This window comes from Salmo salar, chromosome ssa08, assembly GCF_905237065.1.
Source record: "Salmo salar chromosome ssa08, Ssal_v3.1, whole genome shotgun sequence".
Taxonomy (NCBI): domain Eukaryota; kingdom Metazoa; phylum Chordata; class Actinopteri; order Salmoniformes; family Salmonidae; genus Salmo; species Salmo salar.
Window position 1 is genome coordinate 18,175,534 of NC_059449.1, and position 7,744 is coordinate 18,183,277.

Genomic DNA, 7,744 nt, shown 5'->3' on the forward strand with positions numbered 1-7,744 from the left:
CACCGACAAGTGCGACCACGTCCGTTGTGGAACGGGTAAGGGTTGTAACTTACCTCTGGGTAGGTGTCTAGGAGCCGTGCACTGGGCGCACCCTGAGCAGGAGGAAACATAAACCCTCACGTCCTTAGCTGAGGTGGGCCACCAGTACCTCCCACTAAGACAGCGCATCATACGACCAATCCCAGGATGACCAGAGGAGGGTAACGTGACGCCCGCTCAATGTCGGCATCCAGCTCCCATACTACCGGTGCCACCAAACAAGAGGCTGGGATGACGGGAGTGGGATCCATGGACCGCTTCTCTGTGTCATACAGCCGGGACAATGCGTCTGCCTTAACCTGTTAGGGCTAGGGGGCAGTATTTGCACGGCTGGATAAAAAAATGTACCCGATTTAATCTGGTTACTAATCCTACCCAGTAACTAGAATATGCATATACTTATTATATATGGATAGAAAACACTCTAAAGTTTCTAAAACTGTTTGAATGGTGTCTGTGAGTATAACAGAACTCATTTGGCAGGCAAAACCCTGAGACATTTTCTGACAGGAAGTGGATACCTGATGTGTTGTATTACCTTTAAACCTATGCCATTGAAAAACACAGGGGCTGAGGAATATTTTGGCACTTCCTATTGCTTCCACTAGATGTCACCAGCCTTTACAAAGTGTTTTGAGTCTTCTGGAGGGAGATCTGACCGAACAAGAGCCATGTAACGATGATGGCCCATTAGACACCTGGCGCGCGAGTTCATGTTGGGTACCCTCGTTCCAATACGTTATAAAAGAGAATGCATTCGTCCACCTTGAATATTATTCATGTTCTGGTTAAAAAAGGCCCTAATGATTTATGCTATACAACGTTTGACATGTTTGAACGAACGTAAATATATTTTTTCCCCTCGTTCATGAAGTGAAGTCCGGCGGGCTTAGATCATGTGCTAACAAGACGGAGATTTTTGGACATAAATGATGAGCTTTTTTGAACAAAACTACATTCGTTATGGACCTGTGATACCTGGAAGTGACATCTGATGAAGAGAATAGTATTTTCGATTTTAGATCTCCCCAACATGACGGCTAGTCTGTATCGCAACGCGTATTTTTCTGGGCGCAGTGCTCAGATTATTGCAAAGTGTGATTTCCCAGTAAGGTTATTTTTAAATCTGGCAAGTTGATTGCGTTCAAGAGATGTAAATCTATAATTCTTTAAATGACAATATAATATTTTACCAATGTTTTCTAATTTTAATTATTTAATTTGTGGTGCTGACTTGACTGCCGGTTATTGGAGGGAAACGATTTCCTCAACATCAATGCCATAGTAAAACGCTGTTTTTGGATATAAATATGAACTTGATAGAACTAAAAATGCATGCATTGTCTAACATAATGTCCTAGGAGTGTCATCTGATGGAGATTGTAAAAGGTTAGTGCATCATTTTAGCTGGTTTTATGGTTTTGGTGACCCTGTCTTTGAATTGACAAAACATTACACACAACTCTTGTAAATGTACTGTCCTAACATACTCTAAATTTATGCTTTCGCCGTAAAACCTTTTTGAAATCGTAAAACGTGGTTAGATTAAGGAGATGTTTATCTTTCAAAGGGTGTAAAATAGTTGTATGTTTGAAAAATTTGAATTTTGACATTTATTTGGATTCAAATTTGCCGCTCTTGAAATGCACCTGCTGTTGATGGAGTGCACCACGGGTGGGACGCTTGCGTCCCACCTAGCCCATAGAGGTTAACGTTCTGGGAACCTGGACTGTAAGAGAGGGTAAACACAAAACGGGTGAAAAACATGGCCCACCTTGCCTGGCGAGGATTCAGTCTCCTCGCCTCCCTGATGTACTCCAGATTGCGGTGGTCAGTCCAGATGAGAAAAGGGTGTTTAGCCCCCTCAAGCCAGTGTCTCCACGCCTTCAAAGCTTTGACGATAGCCAACAGCTCCCGGTCCCCCACATCATAGTTTCGCTCCGCCGGGCTGAGCTTCTTAGAGAAGAAGGCACAGGGGCGGAGCTTAGGTGGCGTACTTCGAATGCTGAGAGAGCACAGCTCCTATCCCAGCCTCAGATGCTTCCACCTCCACTATGAATTGCAAAGACGGATCCGGATGAGCCAACACAGGAACCGAGGTAAACAGAGCCTTCAGTTTCCTAAAAGCCCTGTCCGCCCCAGCCGACCACTGTAAGCACACCGGACCCCCTTCAGCAGTGAGGTAATGGGAGTAGCTACCTGACCAAAACCCCGGATAAACCTCCGGTAGTAATTGGCAAACCCTAAAAATCGCTGGACCTCCTTCACCGTGGTGGGAGTCGGCCAATTACGCACGGCTGCAATGCGGTCATTCTCCATCTCCACTCCTGACGTAGATAGGCGATATCCTAAGAAGGAGACGGACTGTTGAAAGAACAGGCATTTCTCAGCCTTGACATACAGGTCATGCTCCAACAGGCGACCAAGCACTTTGCGCACCAAGGACACATGCTCTGCGCGTGTAGCGGAGTAAATCAGAATGTCATCGATATACACCACTACACCCTGCCCGTGCAGGTCCCTGAAAATCTTGTCTACAAAAGATTGGAAGACTGATGGAGCATTCTTTAACCCGTACGGCATGACAAGGAACTCATAATGCCCTGAGGTGGTACTAAATGCTGTCTTCCACTCGTCTCCATCTCAGATACGCACCAGGTTGTATGCACTCCTGAGATCCTTTTTAGTGAAGAAGCGCGTGCCGTGCATTAATTCAATCACCGGGCGATCAGAGGTATCGGGTAACTGTACCCCACTGTGATTTTATTTAGACCTCGATAATCAATGCACGGTCACAGACCCCATCCTTCTTCTTCACAAAAAAGAAACTCGAGGAGACGAGTGAGATGGAGGGCCGAATGTACCCCTGACGCAGGGATTCGGAGACATACGTCTCCATAGCCACCGTCTCCGCTTGCGACAGTGGATACACGTGATTCCTGGGAAGTGTAGCATCTACCATGAGATTTATCGCACAATCCACCTGTCGATGGGGTGGTAATTGAGTCACCTTTTACAGAAGGCGAGAGCCAAATCGGCATATTCGGGGGAATGCGCACGGTAGAGACCTGGTCTGGACTTTCCACCGTAGTAGCACCAACGGAAACCCCTACACACCTACCTGAGCACTCTCGCGACCACCCCGTAAGAGCCCTCTGTGGCCATGAAAAAGTGGGGTTATGACACATTAACTAGGGCAGACCCAGCACCACGGGACATGCAGGAGTGTCCATAAGGAAAAGAGTAATTAATTTTTTCGTTGTGACCCCACCTTCATTGTGATCCCACCATACTCAAAGGAGCTGTGGCTTCCCTGATTAATCCTGACCCTAATGGTCAACTATCTAAGATGGGAACGGGGAAAGGCACATCCACTGGTACAATGGGGATCCCTAAACTATGAGCAAAAGCTTGATCAATAAAATGCCCAGCCGCGCCTGAATCTACTAGCGCCTTATGCTGGGAACGCGGGGAAAAATCAATAAAAGTAACAGACACAAACATAAGTGCAACAGAGGGCTCTGGATGAGAATGGTGCCAACTCACCTGGGGTGATAAAAAACGTATCCGATTTAAACTGGTTACTACTCTTGCCCGGAAACAAGAATATGCATATAATTAGTAGATTTGGATAGAAAACACTCTAAAGTTTCTAAAACTGTTTGAATGGTGTCTGTGAGTATAACAGAACTCATATGGCAGGCCAAAACCTGAGAAGATTCCATACAGGAAGTGCCCTGTCTGACAATTTGTTGTCCTTCTGTTGCATCTCTATTGAAAATACAGCATCTGTGCTGTAACGTGACATTTTCAAAGGCTTCCATTGGCTCTCAGAAGAGTAGGGTGTGACGGGGGTGTTTTGGGTTCTAGTTTTTCTATTTCTATGTTGGGATTGTTTGGGGTTGATCTCTAATTGGAGGCAGCTGATCCTCATTGCCTCTGATTAGAGTTCATATTTAAGTAGGGGTTTTTCTCTTCTTGTTTGTGGGTTATTATCTTTTGAGTAGTGTGTTTTCCTCTGCGTCTTGGTTTGTTGTTTTTGTGTTTTCAAGTTATTTATGTATTGCATTCAATTTCACGTCAAATAAATATGTGGAACTATGAACACGCTGCATTTTGGTCCGCTCCTTCGAACCGCCGTGACAATATTACCATTAGGGGTCAGTTAGAAAGGTAATCATACAGTAGATATTACCATTAGGAGTCAGAAAGGTAATCATACAGTAGATAATCAAATCAAATGTATTTATATAGCCTTTCTTACATCAGCTGATATCTCAAAGTGCTGTACAGAAACCCAGCCTAAAACCCCAAACAGCAAGCAATGCAGGTGTAGAAGCACGGTGGCTAGGAAAACTCCCTAGAAAGGCCAAAACCTAGAGAGGAACCAGGCTATGAGGGGTGGCCAGTCCTCTTCTGGCTGTGCCGGGTGGAGATTATAACAGAACATGGCCAAGATGTTCATAAATGACCAGCATGGTCAAATAATAATCACAGTAGTTGTCGAGGGTGCAACAAGTCAGCACCTCAAGAGTAAATGTCAGTTGGCTTTTCATAGCCGATCATTGAGAGTATCTCTACCGCTCCTGCTTACCATTAGGAGTCAGTTAGAAAGGTAATCATACAGTTAGTTAAGATGGATGACTACATCAACGACCAGGTTATTAAAGAGAATTAGAACAGAACAACGAGGAGAGTGAAGACTGAGACTCATCACTCAGGTAAGAACTAAGAAAACTCTCTATCACGGAGACTGAAGCACCTCAGTGATAAAACGCAATCACTGCACCTCAAGCAGATTACACACACACACACGAACACACATACACACACAGATTTACAAAAACAAATGACTTAAAACACAGAAAAATGCTAACTGATAGCAAGTCCCAGTGGATGCATTTTTTTATTATTACTGTCAATTATGCAAATAGATGTATGTTTTAAGTGTATTCAGAGATATTATAGAGGAAATCTGCTGTTCAACCTAAACAAAGTGGTCACCCCACCACTGATTTGGTAAAAGGCTGAGGAATGGGGCTGGAGAAATGTAACCAGTGTTAAATTCATAGACAGAGCTATGGATGCAACAACTGATCATCCATCAACATTATAGTTTTAACTGTGTTTTGAGGCTTTTCGTACAATTTATTTACAATAACATTGTTTATAAACAATTAAAAACAAAATCTTATATTTTGGGTTCTGATAGGGTACAACTGTTGAACTAAGCTGATGAGGCATTTATAAGTTATCTTTATGAATGGATTGATAAAACAGCTGTGAGAAACTATTGTCCTATTGTGGCTGATTTTGTAACACCCTCTTTTACTTGTGTGTGTGTGTGCACGTGCGTGTGATTGTGCGAGTGTTTGAGTGTGTTTGTGCTATTGTGTGTGTGTGTGTTTGTGCGTGTGGGTATGTGTTCTCACCTTCTTATATGTGTGTGTGCATGCGCATGTGTGTGTGTGTGTGTTCTCACATCAGTGTGTATCTCCTCAGACCTGAGGATTCAGGTAGAAGACTCTACAGGATGGCTGCTGTGAGCTTTGGGATACTGTGTGTTCTACAAATCACTCTCAACATCTCCCTGAGACTAGTCTGTGAGTCTATTGTTATCTAGTCATTACACTACATCAGACTTTCACAACAAGCTCCAAATTCAGATGTTATCTGTGTACAATAGCTAAGTTCCTCCTCTGTTACAGACCAGTTACAACAACATGACTGAAGAGAGAGGCTACAGACCAGTTACAACAACCTGACTGAAGAAAGAGGCCAGTTACAGACCAGTTACAACAACATGACTGAAGAGAGAGGCCAGCTACAGACCAGTTACAACAACCTAACTGAAGAGAGAGGCTACAGACCAGTTACAACAATCTGACTGAAGCGCGAGACCAGCTACTGACCAGTTACAAAACCCTGACTAAAAAGAGAGACCAGCTACAGGCAAGTTACAACAACCTAACTAAAGAAAGAGACCAGCTAGAGACCAGTTACAAAAAACTGGCTAAAGAGAGAGACCAGTTACTACAAACTGACTAAAGAGAGAGAGACCAGCTATAGACCAGTTACAACAACCGGACTACAGAAAGAGCTACAGAGGGAGAGAGATGATTTTGAAGGCTGGTATTATATCTCGACCAATACTAAAAACTGGACAGACAGCAGATAGGACTGTATCAGAGGAAGGGCCTTGAGGCCTCATTTATCAATACTACTTAACCCATCAGAGTCTAAGCCCTGTTTATTCCAGGGGGAGGCCAACTTCCATTAGCCCATACAAACACAATGAATAACAGATTCACTTCATGGAACAACAGGTAGTCCAAAAAAATAGCAGAAGGAAGTGTGTTCTGAAATGTTTCTCCTATCTGAGAGATATAAGAAAGATCAGGAAATATATATATATTTTTGGCATTAAGAACGGAATTTAGAAAGTTGGTATGCATAGAAAAGTGATTTATCAAACAATCCAACCAGCTTCATATGCACACCAGGAGGAGATAACCTTTGATGAATAACAATTGTTTGTGCAGGAACTTGACTATTTGGATTACAAAATGCCCATAATTAACTATACACGGTCAAAATCATCCCTTTAAAGCCTGTGGGAATATACCAGGCCATACCATGAAATAGCCTTCAAAGGCAATGACAACATACTGTAACACATACAGTAGCCTACAGTGCACACAACTTCCTCCTTCATTCTCTCTCACACACGTACACGCTGTAGGTACTAGATATAGTCCATAGCGCAGAAGATCCACGCTATAGCGCAATCGAAAGACTATGTTCCCGCCTTTGTGGAGACTGCATTCCCGGTAAAATCTGCGTATGTCAGCTTAATTGAAAATGAACTTACATTTCAACAGCGCTATAACGCAGATCTTCAGCTCTACAGATTGAATCTAGGACTCAGAGTCAGTGAGCCATAGCAGAGGAAGAAGACAATTAAGGTAGTGACGGAGAGAGAGAGAACATAAAGAGAACAAAATGGTAGTTCTGTTAAGATTCAGAGGACAGTATGTATGTAAACATATTGTCCTCTGTAAAATGCTAGTGTTCATTGTTTTTTAGCAACATGACATGTCATTTGGCATGTAGTCTTATGATTTGTTTATTTCATGATCAATTATTAGCATAAATCAGCATAATAATAATAATAAGAACTACAAGCCTTCATCACAAATTGCATCCTATTTCCCTTGGTAGTGCACTATATAGAGAATAGGATGCCATTTGGATGCAACACAAGTCACCTTCTTAGTGGTGGATGGGGCCTTGAAGCATCCTGCCACCATCTGTGGGCCACATACAGAGAGGGACCGGATGGAGACACATCAGATTAACTATTCATTCATATCGCCAAGACTTTGTCACGTCCTGACCAGTATAGAGTATATTTGGTTATTTTAGTTTGGTCAGGACGTGCCAGAGGGTAGTTTATTTATGTATTACGGGGTTTTTTGGTCACTGGTTTATGTTTGTATTTCTATGGGTAGGTTCTAGGTTAGTTTTCTATGTGTAGGTTGGGTGCTGGACTCTCAATTGGAGGCAGGTGTTTCCAGTTGCCTCTGATTGGGAGTCCTATAAGTAGGTGTGTGTTTTGTTTGTTCACTTGTGGGTAGTTGATTTTGCACTGCTATATGTGAGTACCTAGCCTGTAAAACTGTCGGTCTGTCATTCTCTTTTGTTT